This window comes from Dermacentor andersoni, chromosome 9 (genome assembly GCF_023375885.2).
Source record: "Dermacentor andersoni chromosome 9, qqDerAnde1_hic_scaffold, whole genome shotgun sequence".
In the NCBI taxonomy this organism is placed as follows: domain Eukaryota; kingdom Metazoa; phylum Arthropoda; class Arachnida; order Ixodida; family Ixodidae; genus Dermacentor; species Dermacentor andersoni.
In genome coordinates, this window is record NC_092822.1 from 10357990 (window position 1) to 10378525 (window position 20536).

General features: G+C 42.0%; 1 long non-coding RNA gene across 1 annotated transcript; it reads right to left on the reverse strand.

Annotated features, from left to right (window-relative positions):
• Positions 1–5105: 5105 nt before the first annotated feature.
• On the reverse strand, positions 5106–17680 carry LOC126527022 (uncharacterized). The gene is made up of 3 exons (XR_007598715.3): positions 17571–17680; positions 6380–6438; positions 5106–5446 (listed from the first exon to the last, which is right to left on the reverse strand). It is a non-coding gene; the product is annotated as an uncharacterized lncRNA (long non-coding RNA).
• Between the last annotated feature and the right edge of the window lie 2856 nt (positions 17681–20536).

Below are 20536 nucleotides of genomic sequence, written 5' to 3' on the forward strand. Positions count from 1 at the left end.
TGCTTTTTTGTCAGAAATACACAATATATACGCAAATCTGGCAGCGCAACTCACACGTCGAAAATCACATGGTAACCAGGCAAAAGGCGATAAAACAATTGCAAAAGGTGACATTCGCGACAATGACACGTGGTGTATAGGGCCAAAGGACCATAAATGATCATGGTTAGGTGATACACAAAACACTGCCGTAAGGAACTACCCCAATTAAAAACTAAAAGATTAAGATTTTTCACCAAGCGCAGGCAGCGCATCAACGTTCTCAGTTTCAAACTAAGGGCTTCTAAAAAGGACAGTTCACTTTTACACAGAATTTTCGATAGCTCGCTGACGCATTCCAGGCCCTTCCGTTTCATGTGGAAGGCTTCCTTCACCTCACGGGCAACGCTGTCTCGACTTCTGTCCAGAACAATGGTATCTCTTAGGCGAGGCTTGCAACCGCACTCTTTGCAGTGGATGGCCATATTGGAACCAATTCTTTTTTTCTGTGAGCATTCATGTTCTTTTAGCCTTTCATTTAAACATCTCCCCGTTTGTCCAATGTAAACCTTTTTGCATGAGAGCAGAATTTGATAAACCACCCCTTCCTTGCAACTGACAAGCGGATCGGTATGTTGGGTTCCGTAGGTCGCGCATTCTGTTTATTAGTTGTTAACGCGAGCGCACAATGTAGCAAGTTTTGAAGGGGCTGAGGAAACAAGCGGGACTTTGAATTTACTCGCGACCTTTTTCAGATTTTGAGCTACACGGTGAGAATATGGCGTGACTACGGGTCTTCAATGAAACTTCGAACTGCGCTCAGACTGCTATGCAAAACAATACAACCACTTGTGCCCAACTATACATGTTTATGAACACATTTACAGTCGCTGACTGATTTTTGGGACATGAATAGTGCGATGAAAATTTCTGAATAGCCTGAGCACTATGAAAAAAAAAATGAGACTTAGCAGATTACATGTAATTAATTAGTTATAATCAGTAATGTTTTACAATTTTTTAAAAATTCAGCGATTACTTTGTTTACTCAGTAACATTCACTATAATTAAGTTATTTTTTCAGCAATCAATTGCATGTAACCAGTTACATTTTTGAGCTTTGAACAATTAAACTTAGTGGGCAACTATGCAGTGTTCAAAAGGACGAGAACAGGTACGTGGTTTACCTCCTTCCTGCTATCGGTGTCCTGCAGTTATGCCTTGGATCACTGGAGCATCTCAGGCTTTTAGATTTGTGCAGCTCTCTTGGAAGTCCGACCCGTAATTTTCTCCTACAGTAAATTCCTCTCTCCCTCTGTTTCAAAAAAGTGCTTCAATGAGAAAGAGTGAGAGAGGGGGACCTCTCTCCTCTCTCACTCTCTCTCACTCATTTCTGGAAGCACTTATAAGGAGCCTTCACAGAAGGACAAAGCTGCTGCTCCAGTCTTTATGGCTTGGTGCTTCCTACGACTTCTTCGACACAAGTTTTTGGCCGTCAAACTCTTATGTTTTTATCCGTTTGATATATATGTGATTCATATACACCTATCTTTGCAATTGTAACACGCGAACAGTCTTTCTTGGGTTGACTAATACGCAGCTTTATATTAAATTACATTACAGATTTGGCCGCCTTTTCAAGGAATTTCAATGTTTGCTATTGTCCTTTACAGTTAGCTATTGTAGTCTGAATGCCTAACGACTGAAGAGGCCGGGACGTCACCAGGTTTGTTCGACAAATTGAAGTAGTGCTTAAATGGCTATCGGGAGCACCTTCCCCTAGCCTCGGTAACAATGAAGCACTACACTTCCAAGAGGAACCAGAACGTGAGAATCGCAGCATTGAGTAACCACAAGCTTCTCAAGGTGGTGGTAGTCGTGGGCTGTAGAAAATAGCAAGTCTGACTATTTAGGTCGGCAGTCGCTCCGCCTAATTGTCTCTTGCAACATTGTAGTGGTGTGTCACATGTCCATCAAACTAGGCTCTCTTTGGAATGCAACAAGACTTGAATATTTTTGCGGGCTATAACTAACTGTTCTAGGAATCCAATCTGTTGCAGGCATGTATGCAGGTCTTCTTTTTATTTTGCTGTTTATTGAGCAGAATGACCTTTCACCTTGTTATTTTGGGCAAGGCCACAGAAAGTGTTTAAGAGGGAGCTTTAGCTTGGCCCCAACTCCGACATGGCCTATTCAAATACATGTAAGATGCAAAAACGCCTTTCTGAGATAACCCCTAGACCGAATTTAATGAAGTTTCATGCATTTGAGAGAGAAAGTTAAATTCTATAACTTTGATAAGCGAAATTTAAATTTAGAGCCTGAATTTTGTTACAAGAATTTTGAAGTTTTCTCAAGTTAAAAAAAGTATAGACGTACAAAGTCTATAAATTAATACCTCCACATCAAGAACGGATATCGCGGTTCTGTAAATGTCATCCATTAGATCATTAAAAGCGGACAAATTCGATATGTCAGTTTATATCTTACGTGAATTTGTTACGTTGCGTACAAGGATTCTGCAAAAGCAGTATTTCCATATTACTGGATTTTTTCACATTCATGTGTAACGTACTAAGTTGGTCCGCTTTAGATGTCATCTATAGATGTCATCTATCAAATACCGCTCAGCTGTGGAAAACCTTATATAGGTCAAGCAGGACAGTGCTTCGATGAAAGAGCTCGTCAGCACAGCACTAACCTAAAGAATGGCTATAGGAGTCATTTAGCTGGACACTGTAACAAGTGTCAATGCACCCCCATATTTGAACAGACAAAATTCATAGGGAAAGGAAAGGGTAAGAAGGAAAGATAAATAGTAGAGACCTTTCATATAAGAAAAGAAGGAGATAAATGTGTAAGCACTCCCTCTCTTGCCTTGTCGGGAAAAGAAATCACTTGTTTGGAAGAAAGATTAAAATGTTGCTGATTTGCAGATGTTTTTGCGACTGGTGTGCGCATGCCTATGCTGAAAATGGTATAAATGTCCGGTGAATTTCAAACAAACTTCCAGTTGGCAGTCAGCGCTTGTCTGTGGTATTTGTTTCCTTGTGTCCTCGTCTTTTTCGCGCTGTTTCACCTCAGTTCTAAGTATGAATCAACTACTCCTCATCAAGGTCTTACTATTCGCCATAATACTCTGCTATTGATCAAATGTTTTCAGGCTGCGCCCACCTCGCCTGTCTGTCACGCTACGTCACAAAACAGCGAACTCACCGCGTCAAAGTGACGTGTGCGTGAGCGTTAAAAACGCATTAATATGCTGAACAAGCCAGCAGCGGTGGCGCAGAGGTAGGGCATCCGCCTCGCGTGCAAGAGGACCGTGGTTCAAGTCACGGTGCCGCGCAATTTTCCACCGGATCGAAAAAAAAAATCCGCGTGTTGATAAAATTGCATAAAGAAGACCTGGAGTGCGGTCTGATCCCTGTGACCAGAACCGGTAACGCACTCCCTCACCAGAGAAGGATTGGCCACTCTGGTGCAGTACTTGGCCACAACCTCCCATATGAACACAACAATCAAACCCGGGCTCTCAGTCCCCAGCAGCTGCGAAGCAACTGACCACGGCGGCGGTCAATTAATCTGCAGAAAACTAAAGTAATGTTTAACAGTCTCGGAAGAGAACAGCAATTTACAATAGGCAGCGAGGCACTGGAAGTGGTAAGGGAATACATCTACTTAGGGCAGGTAGTGACAGCGGATCCAGATCATGACACGGAAATAATCAGAAGAATAAGAATGGGCTGGGGTGCGTTTGGCAGGCATTCTGAGATCATGTACAGCAGGTTGCCATTATCCTTCAATAGAAAAGTGTATAATAGCTGTGTCTTACCAGTACTCACCTACGGGGAAGAAACCTGGAGGTTTACGGAAAGGGTTATACTTAAATTGAGGACGACGCAACGAGCTATGGAAAGAAGAATGAAAGGTGTAACGTTAAGGGGAAATGAAGAGAGCGGATTGGGTGAGGGAACAAACGAGAGTTAATGACATCTTAGTTGAAATCAAGAAAAAGAAATGGGCATGGGCAGGGCATTTAATGAGGCGTAACCCCCTGCTGGCCAGCGGATGAGATTAAAAAGTTTGCAGGGAAGACATGTCCACAATTAGTACATGACCGAGGTAGTTGGAGAAGTATGAGAGAGGCCTTTGCCCCGCAGTGGGCGTAACCATGCTAATGATGATGATGATAATGATGATGATGACGCCGAACAAAAATTATTTTTGTTCTGAATAGGCGGAGACTGCCCCGTTCCGAAATGAATAGAAGATGGCTGCCCACCGATTGCTCTGGCAGTAGCTACTCGGAGCGGCCGGGGAGCATGGACTTATTTGCTTAGAATAAGCATTTTCCCGTGGCAGTATAACGCTATCGAGTCTTTTCGGCCCGTATGCAACATCGCTGGGCCAACTTTTTTTTGCTGAGGAGCCACCGCAAGCTAAGGGGGAGCGGGCCAATAGCAGACGCCGGCACCACACTCCCCATCCGCTTGTCTACTTTCACTGGGCTGGCTGCACCCTATCGAACCCCTCTCCACTTGAGCGTGCTCCTCGCCTTTTTTCAGCCAATTCTATAAGAAAATCTGCTCAATATAGGCAAACCTATTGGTTTTACAAGAAAAAAAAAGTGACCTCCTATGAACGAGGAGCGCGTTTGATTGGGCTTTTCAAACAACGCTGCGGTTTATCGCCCGATGCTTGCTTCAGTGGTTGCGTAAATTTGACATCAGGAGATTGGAAAAAAAACACACATGGGAATAGTTTTACGTTATAGGGCCCCAGGATACCGCTTACTAATTCCTTCTTAAATGATTTTTGCTATTCTAGAATAATTTGAACAAGCCAACATTTCAATTATGGTTCTTTGTTGGAATATGTAGTTCCACGAGGCAGCGATGACTGTTCTCGTTACCAATGGCCCCGGTCGTCTCTGCTGTCCAGTAGTAGACCGGAATCTGGAGAGCCGGCAGAAGAAAGGACGAGCTCTCTTCGTCTGCTCTTCATATGTTGCATAGCCAGTATGTTGATGTATATGATAATTACTTAACTTAGGAAACAGTTGAGTTCCTATTGAAGGATGCGTCTTTCCCGCTGTTAGAAATTTGCAGTTTAAGGAAACAGGCGTATTTCCTGATGCAAGAGAATTTTGAATTTATTGTATACGGAAACAATAACAGATGTCTCCGCGGAAGCATTCAGCCTTCGTTGATCAACTTCCCCACAAGAGTCCCGACAGCGCCGGATATGGCGCCGCCTGCGATGATCTCCGCGACAGCCAGAATTGCGACAGGAATGGCCTGCTCGTCGGTTTCGTCGCCGAAGCTGTCGGCAGACTTTTCGAGTGCCTCGAGTGCATGGATGATGTCCTCACGGTGCTCCACGAGAGAACGGGAAATCCTTTCCGTGAGTTCTTTCGTTGCCTCCTCTACGTTCCTTGCCGGCTTGCTCAGCGTGGCTGCGTGAATTTCTGTAACGTCGAGCGAGTGAAATACATGAAGCATGTCACGCAAGCTGGCATTCAAATACATACATTGAGGACGGCGAAAAAAATAACGAAAGAGGAACGAGTTCACAGGAACTGTATCGCGATAGATACATGTTTCAAGCTGTATGGAGCGGTAACCACAGTGCACAAATAGAAGGAATGCACAACACCACAGCAATATTGCTCTAAAACAATGGCCTTTTTACGGCACATGAGAGCCGGATGAAGTCCTTTGGACGTAACCGCCTGTGATGGTAAAACATTCCCTTGGCGTCGCAACCACCCATTGTGCTTAACGCGTCCTTCGCGCGGAATCGAGGGGAAGTCAAATAGCGGATACGCATCATTTTCACTTATTCGTTACGGTCGCCCTGCGGAGTCGTACACAGCGTGCAGTAAAATCAGCCGATATGGCGCATGAAAGGTTAACTTCGGGAGTTGAAGGGACGAACGTACGTACTTATGTATCGATGTATCTAAGTATTTGTTGCCTTCGATTAATGAGAACTTAATTAGACAGCCATTGTCGCCTTTCTAATAAGGTTGTTGTATACTAGGCCTTGTCTTTTCTTTGTTAAGATGAATATAAAGGAAATATATTTAATCATCTGCAATGTACGTCTATTGCTTTTTATGTAATAGTAATAGTAAGATAAACACTATAAAGAAAGAAGCAGCGAAAGGTACAATGACGTTTGTACAAAATGAGACGCATCACTTCTCGAATCTCACCGGCTGAGAAATCGGAATATCATTAGTGCTTGTGAACACAAAGCAAATATTTCAAGTCAGATGTCATCTGTCTCCAGGAGGAGAAAATACCGTCTCAACTGAAGCTAGAGGGAACATTGAAAGTATACGGGCGAACGAAGAAGAGAGCACACATGTGTGTGATTTTGACAGTTTGGTACTTACGGCACAGGTGCCCCAGGATGACGAGTGCCAAGATAGCGTAGGACTTCATGTCGAACGGTCTGCGGTAAAGAACACCACGCAAGTTCTGATCGACATTCCCTAGGCCGTAAATCGCTGTGGGGAATTGCAGAAATTACTCTAGTGAAGGTTTTGGTTGTAGCTTCTGTGGTCCACAAGACACGTGCTAACCACGATCTAAAAGCAGATGACGAATTTGGTTTAATCGTGTTTTCTGACGCACTGATATTCGTATTGAAGCAGCGCACTTGCATCTGCCACGTACACACACACATAGAAACAACACACACAGGCGCTGGACTGCAACTACTAGTTGAAGTCCTACGTTGCAGTCCAGTAGTTGTAGTCCAGTAGTTGCAGTCCAGTAGTTGCAGTCCACTGCCTGTGTATGTCCTTTCTATGTGTACGTGTACGTGGCAGATGTAAGTGCGCTGCTTCAATATCATGGCTTACCAAGTAGCCCATCAATACCTTTTACGCAAATTTCTGACGTGCCGTTGGCACTCGTGAGAATTTTTTCTCCTAGCGAAATCTAATTTCCCGGTAGCTGGACGCCCTATTATCAGGACAAAGTTCCTTTTCTTGTGACGACATAACCATATTTTTCTGCAAGGGGCCAGAATATGTTTTGTTTTGGAACACTCGTTGTAGGTATTTCGAAGTGAATACCTTATTGCCTACACTCCCGGATTTGGCGTGACTGATGATGGTGCTTCGACTGCTGTTACTGTTTGATTCTGGGTCGGTTGGTACCTCGGTGGATATCGTTTTGGATATATATATATATATATATATATATATATATATATATATATTGATTTATTTATACAAACTGCGGCCCCTTTATGGGGCTATTGCAGGAGTGGATTAGACAGAAATAAGTCATACAAAAAAACAAGTAAACAATAACATAATAAAAATTCACAAGAATAAGGCAGATGACACAAATGAAACTCAATATAACAGCAACACTGAGAGTCAGTACAAAAACGAGATTGAGTCGATACACTGTAACAACAAGAAAATACATTCAATATATATATATATATATATATATATATATATATATATATATATATATATATATATATATATATATATATATATATATATATGTATGCGAAAATAAATTAGGTGTACCGAATGGCGCTGCCAGCAAACGAGCTTATATAACTTGAATTGCATATATAATGTAATTGGCTTAGCGACAACATACTCGCCGTGAGTGCGCCTCTATTCTGCCGTAATGATACGAAAATAATTCCATCATGAAATCTGACCAGATAATGTCGGCTCGTAGATATTTCGAAACCACACCGAACTCTGAATTGAAGAGCACCTTATATTGAGATAGTTCTTTGAGTTACTTTATTTTCTTTTTTAGCCATGTGGTACGTGCCAATGGTTGTGTGCTCCTTCTTGGCCAATCCCCCAATAATAATAATAATAATAATAATAATAATAATAATAATAATAATAATAATAATAATAATAATAATAATAATAATAATAATAATAATAGTAATAATAATAATAATAATAATAATAATAATCGTCGTCGTCGTCATCATCAGCATCATCTTTTATGTCTACTGTAGAGCGAAGACCTCTTCTCCCTGTGATCTCCGATTACCCATGTCCTGCGCCAACCGATTCCAACTCGCGTTTGCGAATTTCCTCATTTCATCGCCGCGCCTAGCCTTCTGTCGTCCTCGACTGCGCTTCGCTTCTCTTAGAGCCCGTTCTGTCACCCTAGTGGTCCACCGGTTATCTAACCTATGCATTAGATGACCTGCCCAGCTCCATTTCTTTCCCTTAATGTAAATAGAATATCGTCTATACCCGTTGCTCTTTGATCCAAACCGCGCTTTTCCTGTCTCTTTAAGGTTATGCTAGCATTCTTCGTTCCATCGTTCTTTGCGCGGTCCTTAACTTGTTCTCAAGCTTCTTTGTCAATCTCCAAGTTTCTGCCCGATATGTCAGCACTGGTAAAATGCACTGATTGTACACCATCCTTTTCAATGATAACGGTAAGCTCTCAGTCAGGAGGTCACGATGTGTGCCGTATGCGATCCAAGCCATTTTTATTCTTCTGTGAATTTCCTTCTCATGGTCAGAATTCCCTGTAATTAGTTGACCTAGGTAAACATAGTCCGTCACAGACTCTAGAGGCTGACTGGCGATCCTGAATTCTTGTTCCCTTGCCGGGATATTGGTCATTATCTTTGTCTTCTGCATATCATTCTCCAACCCCACTCTTACACTCTCTCTGTTAAAGTCCTCAGTCATTTGGTGGAACTCGACCTCGGTGTTGCTAAACAGGAGAATGTCATCTGCAAATCGAAGGTTGCTGAGATATTCGCTGCTGATCCTCACTCCTAAGCCTTCCCAGCTTAACAGCTTGAATTCTTCTTCCAAGCACGCAGTCAATAGCAATGGAGAGATTGTGTCTCTTTGTCTGACCCCTTTCTTTATAGGTATCTTCCTACTTTTCTTGTGCCGATTTAAGGCAGCTGTGGAGTCTCTGTAGATATTTTCGAAGATATTTACGTAACTCGCCTGAACTCCTTGATTACGTAATGCCTCTATGACTGCTGGTATCTCGACTGAATGAAATGCCTTTTGGTAATCTATGAAAGCCACTTAGAGAGGCTTATTGTACTCTGCGGATTTCTCGATAACCTGATTAATGACATGGATGTGAACCATTGTAGTGTATCCCTTCCTGAAGCCAGCCTGTTCCCTTGGTTGACTAAAGTACAGTGTTGTCCTTATTATTTTGGAGATTCTCTTGCTGAATATCTTATATAATACTGGAAGTAAGTTAATGGCCTACAATTTTTCAGTTCTTTAACGTCTCTGTTTTTGTGGATTGGTATAATGTTGGCATTTTTCCAGTTCTTGAGACCCTTGAAGTTGATAGACGCTTCTTATATAGAGCAGCCAATATTTCAAGCATTATGTCTCCTCAATCGTTGAGTAAATCGACCGCTATTACATGTTATACTGCCGCTTTTCTCCGTTTCATGTCTTACAAGGCCCTTCTAACTTCTTCGCAAGTTATAGAAGGAGCCTCTGTAGCCCGTTCATTACAACTTCAAATGGATCGAGGTATAGCAGCTGGTCTGCAGGTCAGTATAGAATTTTTCCAGTGCTGTTACTATGTCTTCGATATTGCTGATGATTTTACCCTGCCTATCTTTCAGTGCATACATCTTGCTTCTTAGTGCCTATGGTGTTGGGCTGTGAAGCACGAAGTCGCGGGATCGGATCACGGCCATGGCGACCGCATTTTGATGGCATCTAAATGCGATAAACATACGTGTACTTAGATTTAGGTGCACGTTAAAGAACACCAGGTGGTGAGTGAGTGAGTGAAGAAACTTTGTTATGAATGCCTGCAGAACTTCCCCTGTTAGGGAGGTGTTACCGTGACGTGGCCATGACGTCTTCGCGGCGTGTGGCGCCTCTACTTCGGCCGCGGCCGCACTACTCCCTTTGGTCGACCGCGCCTACCTCTCTTTTGAGGTGGCAGCCTCCCTCCGGTTTCGCTCGGTCGTTGCCTTTCGAGGGCCGCTGAGATCTGCTGGACGGCCTGGACTTGGACATCTTGATCATAGCACCTCGTTGCGGCCTCGAGCCGCGGCGAGATCGTTGTTATCGTGGTTGAAATTATTTTTTAGTTCCCCACTGCGGCGTGCTTCATAATCAGGTTGTGGTTTTGGCATGTAAAACCCCATAATATAATATAAATAATTACATATTTGTTTGTCCTATGCCAAGTTTTCTTCTCACTGATTCCATGCTGCATCCATTTTTTACTTCATCCTGAGTCTTTCTCACGATATAGTTTTGAATATCTCTTGAGTTGGACACTTTCATTCTTTGTCGTTTCTTTATTAGGTACTTTGTTACTTGGGAGAGCTTACCTACTGGTTGCCTTGGCGTCTTACCCTCCACTTCAGTTGCTGCTTCTGAAGCCAGCCCAGTTACGGTTTCGTTAATTACCTCTATCTCATCTTAATCTCTGCGTTCGAAGGCTGCATATTTGTTTGCAAGTACCAGCCGGAATTGTTCTGCTTTTAGCGTTACTGCGTTTGGGTGGACCGGTCTTCTCTTGACCAATTTTACTATTTCTCATCTCAAATTGGGATGAATCCCAGAACTCACTAACCTATTATCACTGCACTTTACCCTACCTCTCACTTCTACATCCGGCACTATGCTGGGATCGGCAGAAAGTATGAAATCAATATCATTTCTTGTTTCGCCATTAGGGCTTTTGCAGGTCCACTTTCTGTGGCTACGCTTCCTGAAGAAGACATTCATTATTCGGTGCTTATTCCTTTCGTCAAATTCTACCATCTCTTTTTTAGTGTTCTTAGAACCAATGCCATAGTTGCCAATTGCTTGTTCATCTGCCTGCTTTTTCCCCACTTTTGCATTAAAGTCACCCATGACTACAGTATACTCAGTTTGCACTTTTCTCATCGCTAATTCAACGTCTTCATCAAGCTGGTCTACTTCCTCATCCTCGTGACTGTATGTTGGAGCATAGGCTTGTACTACCTTTAATCTATACTTCTTATTATGTTTGATTACGACTGCAGCTACACTCTCATTAATGCTGTAGAATTTTTCAATGTTGCCCGCTATGTCCTTATGGATTAGGAATCTTACCCCGTATTGCTTCTTATCTAGGAGACCTCTATAGCACAGGACATGTCAATTATTCAGCAATGTATAAGCCTCACCAGTTCTACTAGCCTCATTAAGGGCGATGATATCCCAAATAATGCTGATAGTCCCTCAAAGGGTCCTGCTAAGCTAGCCTCGCTCGACAGAGTTCGGATGTTAAAGGTTGCCAGGGTCATGTTCCACTGGCGGCCTATCCTGGTCCAGAGATTCTTAGCACCCTCTGCTGCGTTACAGGTTTGACCGCCGCGTTGGTCAGGTGCTCCGCAGCTGCTGGGGACTGAGGGCTATTGGTTGATCGAAGAGTCATTTGGGAGGGAGTAGCCGAATACTACACCAGGGAGGCCTATTTCTGTTCTAGGGAGGGAGTGCATTTTGTATATATCCCCCAAATAGATATCCGTTTATTAAGGTATGTGGCACTGGCACATAACAGGTACAGAATGCTTATATGTAGAAAGGTAGGTGAGGTACTACTCTGTGCAGACACCTGTCATCGCCATTGAATTCCCTCGACAAGCATCATATATAGCTTTCGTCCTCGTGACATTGCTGCGTAGACGGTTGCTGCTATGTAACAGCTTAATTTTGTTTTTGCATTGCAGCTTATGCTTAGGGCATAAGCATAACAGCTTCGTGAGAATAGAGCTCTGACCTTTGTGGTGGACACAGATTAACATAGAAATGAGATTACTTGTTACCGAGGGTGAAAGAAAACACAGTTGTACGCATAGGGTGAGTTGCAAATTATTTTATAAACCACTTACCTTGGGCTTCAATTTACATAGATTCCAACATGTTCATTGCATCTGCATAAATTTTTAAACTAGGAAATTTAAGCTAGTCCTTCCTGCTACCGCTGCTGCGAGACAGTGTGAGTGTTTTCCAATTGCAGAAAAATATTCCCATGACGCGTGACGTTTGCCTTCTATACAAGAAGACAATCAGCTGTGATTGTGATTGTGAATGTGATTACATTTATCGCGCAGGAAAATGTTCTGGTACAAATGAAACATTCTTTAAAGGAAAGAATGAAGCTGCTCAAAGGATGTGGAAGTGCCCGACATGCTGCTCAGCAAGGTTAAGGTGTAGCTCAGCTGCTGCGAACACGACGACAAACCAGAACGAAATTCAGGGTCCTACAGCACAGACAGGTAGCTCCAATAGTCAGAGTGTGAATGCACTTGCCTCCAGACTGGATGATGTAACTATACGTCTGGACCGTCTTGCGCAATTACCAAAACAGGTCATTGGCATGGAAGAAAGCATGGAGCTTATGAATTCAAACTTTGAATCTCTCCTCAGCAAATGTGATGAAATAGGAAGGAAAACGCAACCTTGCGCAAAAGTCATGAGAATCTGAAGCTACAAAATGAAGAGCTGTTAAGCCGTGTGATGTCCCTGGAGCAATATTCAAGTTGCAACAACATCGAGATCAAGGGTATGCCTATGACACGAAATGAGAACTGTGAATTACTAGTCCAGAAGATAGGAGAGCAAATTAGTTAGCCGATTGATTCCAAAGACATCGATGTTTGCCATCGTGTGTCTCTTGCGCACAATACCACTAAGAAAAAACACAATTGTTCGTTTTGCATCAAGGAAATTCCGAAATGAGTTTTATCAGCGAGCGAAAAAAGCGCGGCTTTCCACGGATGCGCTGGTCTTTTCTTCCGTCAGAAAACAAGCAATCTACGTAAATGAGCATCTCACAGGGGAAAACAAGAAATATTTGGCTGAGGCACTGAAACGAAAAAGGGAAAAGAAGTGGATGTTCGGACAGATCAAGGTGAAATCAAAGCACGAAAAGCAACTGATAGCCCTGTTGTATGTGTTACTTGTGAGGCTGGCCTTAGTCGTATCGCCTAGCTAGTAAATCACGGACATCATGGCGTACATGTCAGTAGACGATTTCAATCAAAACACAGTTTCTGAAAACGTGCTGCTTGGTTCACATTTCAATTAGGGCAGTTTACGGGAAAACCAGGACCGAATCCGTAATTTTTTTTGCCTATTTAGCAAGAAGTTCTCCTTTATTGGCGTATCAGAGATATGGTTGACGGAAAGTGAAGTCGGACTTCACAATAAACCTGGTTACAAGCGAGAAGCGAAATGCTGTGCAACCTACAGTCAATCTGGCATCGCCCATGGTGGAGCTGCCCTGTAGATGGACGATAGCATGACGCACAGGCGACGATATGATACTGAATTTAAAACACTTCATTATGAATCAGTATGGATTGTCGTGGATAAAATTCATTTGCAGCCGTCACAGAACCTTATTGGGGGCGGTATATATAGGTCGCCGTCTACATCTTATCACGGCTTTTGCGATGAGCTTGACTGTATATTTAATGCGTTCTTGAATTATAATTCTCGTGTGGGAATAATGGGTGATGTTAATGTTGATGTAAGTGCCATTCACTCTTCTTTTCGTTATGAATATGTGTCTTATTTTACTAGTTATGGTTACTCATTGCATGTAGACAAACGAATGCGTGTAACAGAACACAGTAGTACACTTATAGACCACGTGTTGTTTCACACGTGGTTGTCTAACACCTGTTGTCTAACACGTTTGCAAATATGCGCAAGTTTTAGGTGTTAATATTACTGATCACTACCTTGTGCTTTTTGTAATGTCAAACTGCCTGAACTCAAGCAAGAAGGGCTTTACCCGGACATTATTTAACGCTGACGTATCTGCAAACAATGTACGCGTAATTGATTGGTCACGTGTATACTCGTCGAAATGTTCTAACAATAGTTACGACGTGACTGTAGACGTGTTTACTGAGGTGATCGCCACCGCCTCCACCACTTACTGTGTGAGAAATAGACATGCACTCCCGCGAGATCCTTGCGTAACGGGCGCGCTCTTGCGCTTTATTAAAACTAACTGTAACATGTATAAGAAATTAAAAAGGGAACCTTACAACACTTCCTTCAAGGAAAGATAGTCTACGCATTCGCAAACTCCTAATAGAACACTTCATGCAGCAAAGAAGGCTCATTTTAGCAATCACATTGAACAGAACGGGAAGGATGCGAAAAAAAAAAAAAGCTGGTGCCTCCTCAACCAGACGTAAAACAACATCCCCCAGAAAAATAACATACAATGAGCTTGTGTACACTAGACCCAAAAGTATCTGTAATGCTTTGAATGCCTATTTTTTTCCCACATTAACTAAACTGGTAAGGATTTTGATGCAACGTACATTCCACGTGCATATGCTTCTTTTCACCTTTACCCTACAGATGAGCTTGAATCATTGCACGTATTTCAGTTGCAGTTATTGCAGTAGTTTCATTGCAATTATTTCTAATTGGCGAAAGACTGCCTCTAGAATTGACAATATTTCGGCGCATATCAACACTGACATGGTGTCACCAGTTCTCGCGCACATTCATTCATTCATTCATTCATTCATTCATTCATTCATTCATTCATTCATTCATTCATTCATTCATTCATTCATTCATTCATTCATATATTTACACTGTTAGCCCTCTTAGGCCTATTACAGGAGTGGAGAATAAAAACAACAAAAAGAAACATAGAATGCGACCGAGTTAAAAGCTTCGACTCACAAAGGTTGTCTTACAATGCTTACAATGGAGTCTGTACCCTCTGCAAGTGAGGGTACTGACTGGCAGTTACCAATTTGAACATACTGTTCTCTGCGATGAAGGTAAGACGTGAACCATTTCGTGATTGCGGGACTTTTAAATATCGTCAATACTATATCTGTCACGGGTGTTTTTACAGAACGGATGAAAATTGCCAAGGTGCTGCCACTGTATAAGTCAAAGGAGAAGCGTAGAATAGAAAACTACCGTCCAATTTCAGTGCTACCGTTCTTCAGCAAAATACCCGAAAAATATTCGCGAGGCGCCTTAATGACTTGCTGCACAAGCACAACATTTTTTCCCGGCACCAATTTGGTTTTAGAAACGGCCTTTCCACACAAAGTGCAGTCTCAACATTTACAGACGTAATTAGAAAATCAATAGACAGTGGCTATCTAGTCGCGGGATTGTTAATAGATTTTTGCGAAAGCTTTACATTCTCTCAAACATTTTATATTCAGCGATAAATTGCTTCGTTACAGAAAAAATGGAATACCTTTGACGTTGATTCGCAGTTACATAGAAAATCGGCAACAAATTGTTCAACTAGGGGATTTTCGGGTCCAACAGCACCGTTATTAACCTTGGCGTTCCCCTGGGATCCATACTTGGACCTTTATTTTTTTTACTCTATATAAATGACTTGCCTTGGCAGCTTGTGTGTGCTACCTCTGTACTCTATGCAGACGATACTAACCTTATAATAGCTGATCGTGAAGAATGCAACCTAATTAATAAGCTTTACTATGAATTGCAAATTTCGCACCGTTAGTGTACACTGAATGCCCTTCACTTTAACCCTAGCGAAGGCAGTTTTTATTTAATTTCACTCTGAAAAAAGGAAAACGACTATTCATTCAGATACCCGCCGTGGTTGCTCAGTGGCTACGGTGTTGGGCTGCTGAGCACGATGTTGCGGGATCGAATCCCGGCCACAGCGGCCGCATTTCGATGGGAGCGAAATGCGAAAACACCCGTGTACTTAGATTTAGGCGCACGTTAAAGAACCCTAGGTGGGCGAAATTTCCGGAGTCCCCCACTACGACGTGCCTCATAATCAGAAAGTTGTTTTGGCACGTGAAACCCCATCATTTTTTTTATTCATTCAGATGTCGTTTACAATAACCATCCAATAAAGCAGTCTAGTGAGACAAAATTTCTTGGTGTTATTGTCGATAGCTATTTGACAGTCCGCCTTCATGTGCGTTCTATAGTTCATAAGGCTTCATATGGCTTGCATGTGCTGTCGAAATGTCGAAACTATTTCTGTCCCCACATACTTATCAATCTATACTACGCATTTGTTCACTCTCACATTAACTGCTTAGCGATCTGAAGTTGCACACACAAAACTCATCTGTCAGCGGTGTTTACACTTCAAAAAGAGCTCTTCGCATTATAGCACCAAACAATATGCATAATAAGAGTGAAAATGTATTTAAAACCCTGAACATCCTCAACATTTGCGATTTGACAACATACAACATCGCCTCGCTCATGCATCAAATAGTTAATGAAAAACTAGTCTTGAGAACAGTCTCGGTCCATCCCTCACTTCGCAATGTTGGGAACGCATCTCGCAGTCGTCTTTTATTGCATATATTAGGTAAATACTAATTACGGTTGCTCTGCACTACTGTTTACAGGCACCTCAGTTTGGAATAAGCTTGATAGTGACCTGACTACTTTAAGAACATTACATACATTTGTTAAACAATTAAAGCACTCACTTAATAAAAATGCGTAACACTGCGCATGGTTGCACATGTCCTCACTTTTCTTTTCTTTCTTTTCTTTTCCTGTGCCGATGTTTTCGATGACGTACAAATAAAAATTGTTAGAAAAATGTATCTCATTTGTGAAATTTTGCATACTACTGTATTTTGTTGTGTTACTTATTCAGCTATTTCAGTTTTATGTGATTTTACAGTATAAAAAAGCAACTGCCATAGGTGTGTTTTCTCCTAATAACAATCGGGAGGGACATTTTAACAAATTTGTTGGGTCCCAGAAGTGTGTACTTTGCCATTGTATACGTTAATTACGTTAAATAAACTTTCAAGCTTTCAAACTTTCAAACACCGGCATGGTCGCTGGTTCCACCTATTTTTATGAAAATCAAACTATAACGCCGATAAATGGGATTTTTGTAAAATGTAGAAGTGCCGGTATGATAAATGCACGGAAGCAGGTCAAACATAATTGACAGCTTTACAAAGAATTCTGTAGAATGCAAGATTCCAGGTATTATGATATCTCTCGATATCTTTAGATAATACTTCGTTTTTCAAGTGAAGATGCGTTTTAGTAACAGACTGCAACACAAAGTGCTCGTCGGCAATGCCTTGTAGTACTGAACAAAAGCAAATGTTCCCGGTGAAATGTAACTTTCTCAAGTGCAGCGCCCTTGTCGTAGTGTTTGTGCCGAAATTTGTAGCGTTCATACAATCAGTGTGACTTTATTTTATGCATGAGCCACCTGGGCCCCACTTTTGTATGTTGTTTTGTGATTAGGTATAGTAAATTTGCATTTATGTCTGTACAGCACCAATATTTCTCATTTAAAAATTCATTGGTCTGCATAGCCTGTACAGTTCACGATCTTAGGGCAATCATTGCAACACGTCTATACTAAATGCGTGATTAAAAATTCAGCGAATAATATCATTGATATTGTGAGGTAAGACCAAGCACCTGATACAAAATCATCAATTTAAATGCCGAACATTCCCCCTCTCCCGATTCACGAAGCAATTTTTCAATCTAAATATTTGCAACAGAACTTTGTGCTGCTTTGTCACGATGTTACAAAACAAAAAAAAAAAAGTTTGCTGGAACTTCATCTCACCTTTCGGTATGTACCACGCTAACGGGCGACGAAGACAGCAGGCTTGATACGGTTTGCGTTTCTGCCTTCACGGCAACTGTGTGATGTGCTGAACGGGCTCTGGCTTTTTATACTTAGAAGCAAGGGGAGCCCTTCTACGCTCGCGAAAACGGATAAAATCAAACAATAGCCCATGCTCTTTTATCTTTCAATAAGCTTTTATCTGTTGATTGTATGTCTGTATTGCGCTGAATCTTACTAACACAAGAAATAAAAAACGAACATAAACGAACAAGAAGTCTACGCACGTTCTTTTATGTTCGTTCTTTGTTTCTTCCATCAGTGTAATACTAAGCGAAATACATTCACGAACGTCCACCAACTAGCCCCACTCATTTCTTTAATCTTTAATGGTGGAGGTTCATCGATATACGAAGCAGTATTTACGTACGCAGATATTAGTGCCAGAGTAGGTGCTTTTCTTTAATAACGGTAGTATTAAAAAGAAATGTTATATATACAATGACTCCCATACCCAGTGTTATTTAATCAAACCTGCTGTATCAAATACCTAATGCGATGAGTGCAGGCGCTTTTGCCTTTCTAAGTGCTTCGCCGAAATGCATGCGTGACTCTCTGAATTTTGTGCACTGTTTAAAATCTTAATTTATTTACCCGCCATGGTCGCTGAGTGGTTATGGCTTACCTCGTTGTTCAGTACACAAGGTAATTATTGGAATTTATTTGTTTATTTGTTTCATTTGAGAAGTACCGCCATCCCCGATGCGACCATTGGCACGATTGGATAATGCAGTGGAGAACCAAAGAGTCCAGCGAAATCAATAAATTTTATCTGAAGCGAGGCAAGATACAATGTAGCAAGCGCGCAAAAGAACCGTGGATTCCATACATCTGAAACAACTTAAAAACACAAGGCTTGCGAAAGAAATAAGAAACATAATAATAATCGCAGGAAAGCCCTTGAGCAATAGAGATAATAACATAAATTGAGAACATGGCACTTGTTTAAACAACGGTGGTCTCCAAGAGAAGTCGCTATCGACGGGAAAGTCCAGCCGCTGCCTGAGGCGAGATGCATAGTAATTGCAAAAAAAAAAGAAAGAAAAATAGAAAGCTGTTCAGATTGTCTACCCAGTGCAGATGGGTATGAATACACGTCGGTAAATTGAACTGTTTTTGCCGATAACAGATTTTATTCGGTGACTGTGTGTGGAAATAACGAGATTTTATGGTCCCATTTCTTTAACTAAATTATTCCTTCAGTTCCTTTGAATGGCGGCGCATGTGGGGCGCTGTGCGCTTGACACGATGTGTCTGTCTTCGTCAACGCCCTATAGTTTTCCATGAAAAATTAAAAAAAAAGATGTGTTTCAGTATGTCATTACGCCGTCGCGTCTTGTAATAACTCGAGATGTAAAAAAAAAAAAAAAAGAAAAGTGGGATTTTATGGGTCAGAACGGCGATCCGGCTGTGAGAGGCGCCGTGGTTTGGGGACCATGGATCAATTTCGACCAGCTGGGGTTGTCTAAGGTGGCACGGTGGACGCGAGCGTCGGGCATTGTGCACCTCCACGGAAGCGCGGCCGTCACCACCGGAATCGCGCCCGCTACCTCGAGGTCTCGAGATTTGCCAGGTTTAAAGCAGTGCCCGTAGAAATGCGGCAGCTGTGAGAATTACATACGAACCGAATTGCCTTTCTTTGGATGCCTTTGAGTTCGTCAATGTCCACTTGACTGTGGAGATCCTAGAGTGCTGAATAACATTCGAGGATGAAACGAATAAATGTTTTGCAGGCAAGTACCTTTATTTCCGGTGTGGAGCTTCTCAGGGAGCTCCTTAAGAAGCCCAACTGCTGTCAGGGTTTCTTTTAAGTGCAGGACACACGTTCGTTCCATTGATAGGGAAAGCCGTTTACTATTTATGATCATAGCTAGGGCTTTTTTCGTAAAATTTACTTTCATTTCTGATCTTGCGCACCAAGGGTGCATTTTAAATAATGCCCAATTTAAGTGGTCGTGGTGACGGTGACTACGAAGTTCATGATACAGGATGCAGTCGGCAATTATTCTTACGTCTACTGGAATATATTATGCAAAGATGTCAATGGAAATTAAGAAGAACGTGACCCTAGCAGTGATCTCTGCGGGATTCCAGAATTCACTGATTGTGCACAGGAGCGTTATCAGCAGTAACTCTCCGTTTTTCGATAGAAGAAGGTGACCTTAAATCCGTCTGTGTAGAGTGTCGATTTTTTCAGTATAGGGAGTAGGCTAAAAGCACTGGGTGAGAAACGCTCTGTGGAAGTCTAAAGAGACAACGTCGATTTGTCCTTGCTTGTCTAAAACCGCTGCAGTGCCGAGAACGGCTTATATCAGTTGTTTTGTAGTTGAAACCAGTTTTCATAACTCGCGTTGTCGAGTGTGTAGCAGGCGGGTTTGTTAAAAAAAAGGTGATAAATGCTAGAATGTAATGTGTTCTACAGCGTGCATGTACCCAGCAATGAAATGAACCCGTGAGAAGAAACGTTAAATTAGTTCCTCATTTTTTGGTACTGGAATGATCCTTGCGAATTCCAATCATGTGGAAGTTTGCCTAGTGACAGTAACTTGACGACGATAATCCTCAAGAACTTGGAACACCATTCGCAGTATGACTATTTCTTTGAGTCGAGGGTAAAAAGTAGCGAAAAAATGTATTCTTATGACATCTGGATTTCATCCTATGGGAGGAATCTGCCGAAGAGCATGAAAATTCGTCGCATGACTTCGCGATCACGCATTTCTCATATATGATATTGGCGTCTACATAAATCTTCCCCAGTGGTTTCTTTTAAACAGAAGAGTATAGGCTTGGGTGGTTGGTAATACATAGTTACACAGAAAGCAAACACGGAAAGGACGATCGACAAAGACTAGACAGGACAAGCGCTAACTTTCAACACAAAGTTTATTGTTGAAGAGGAGCAT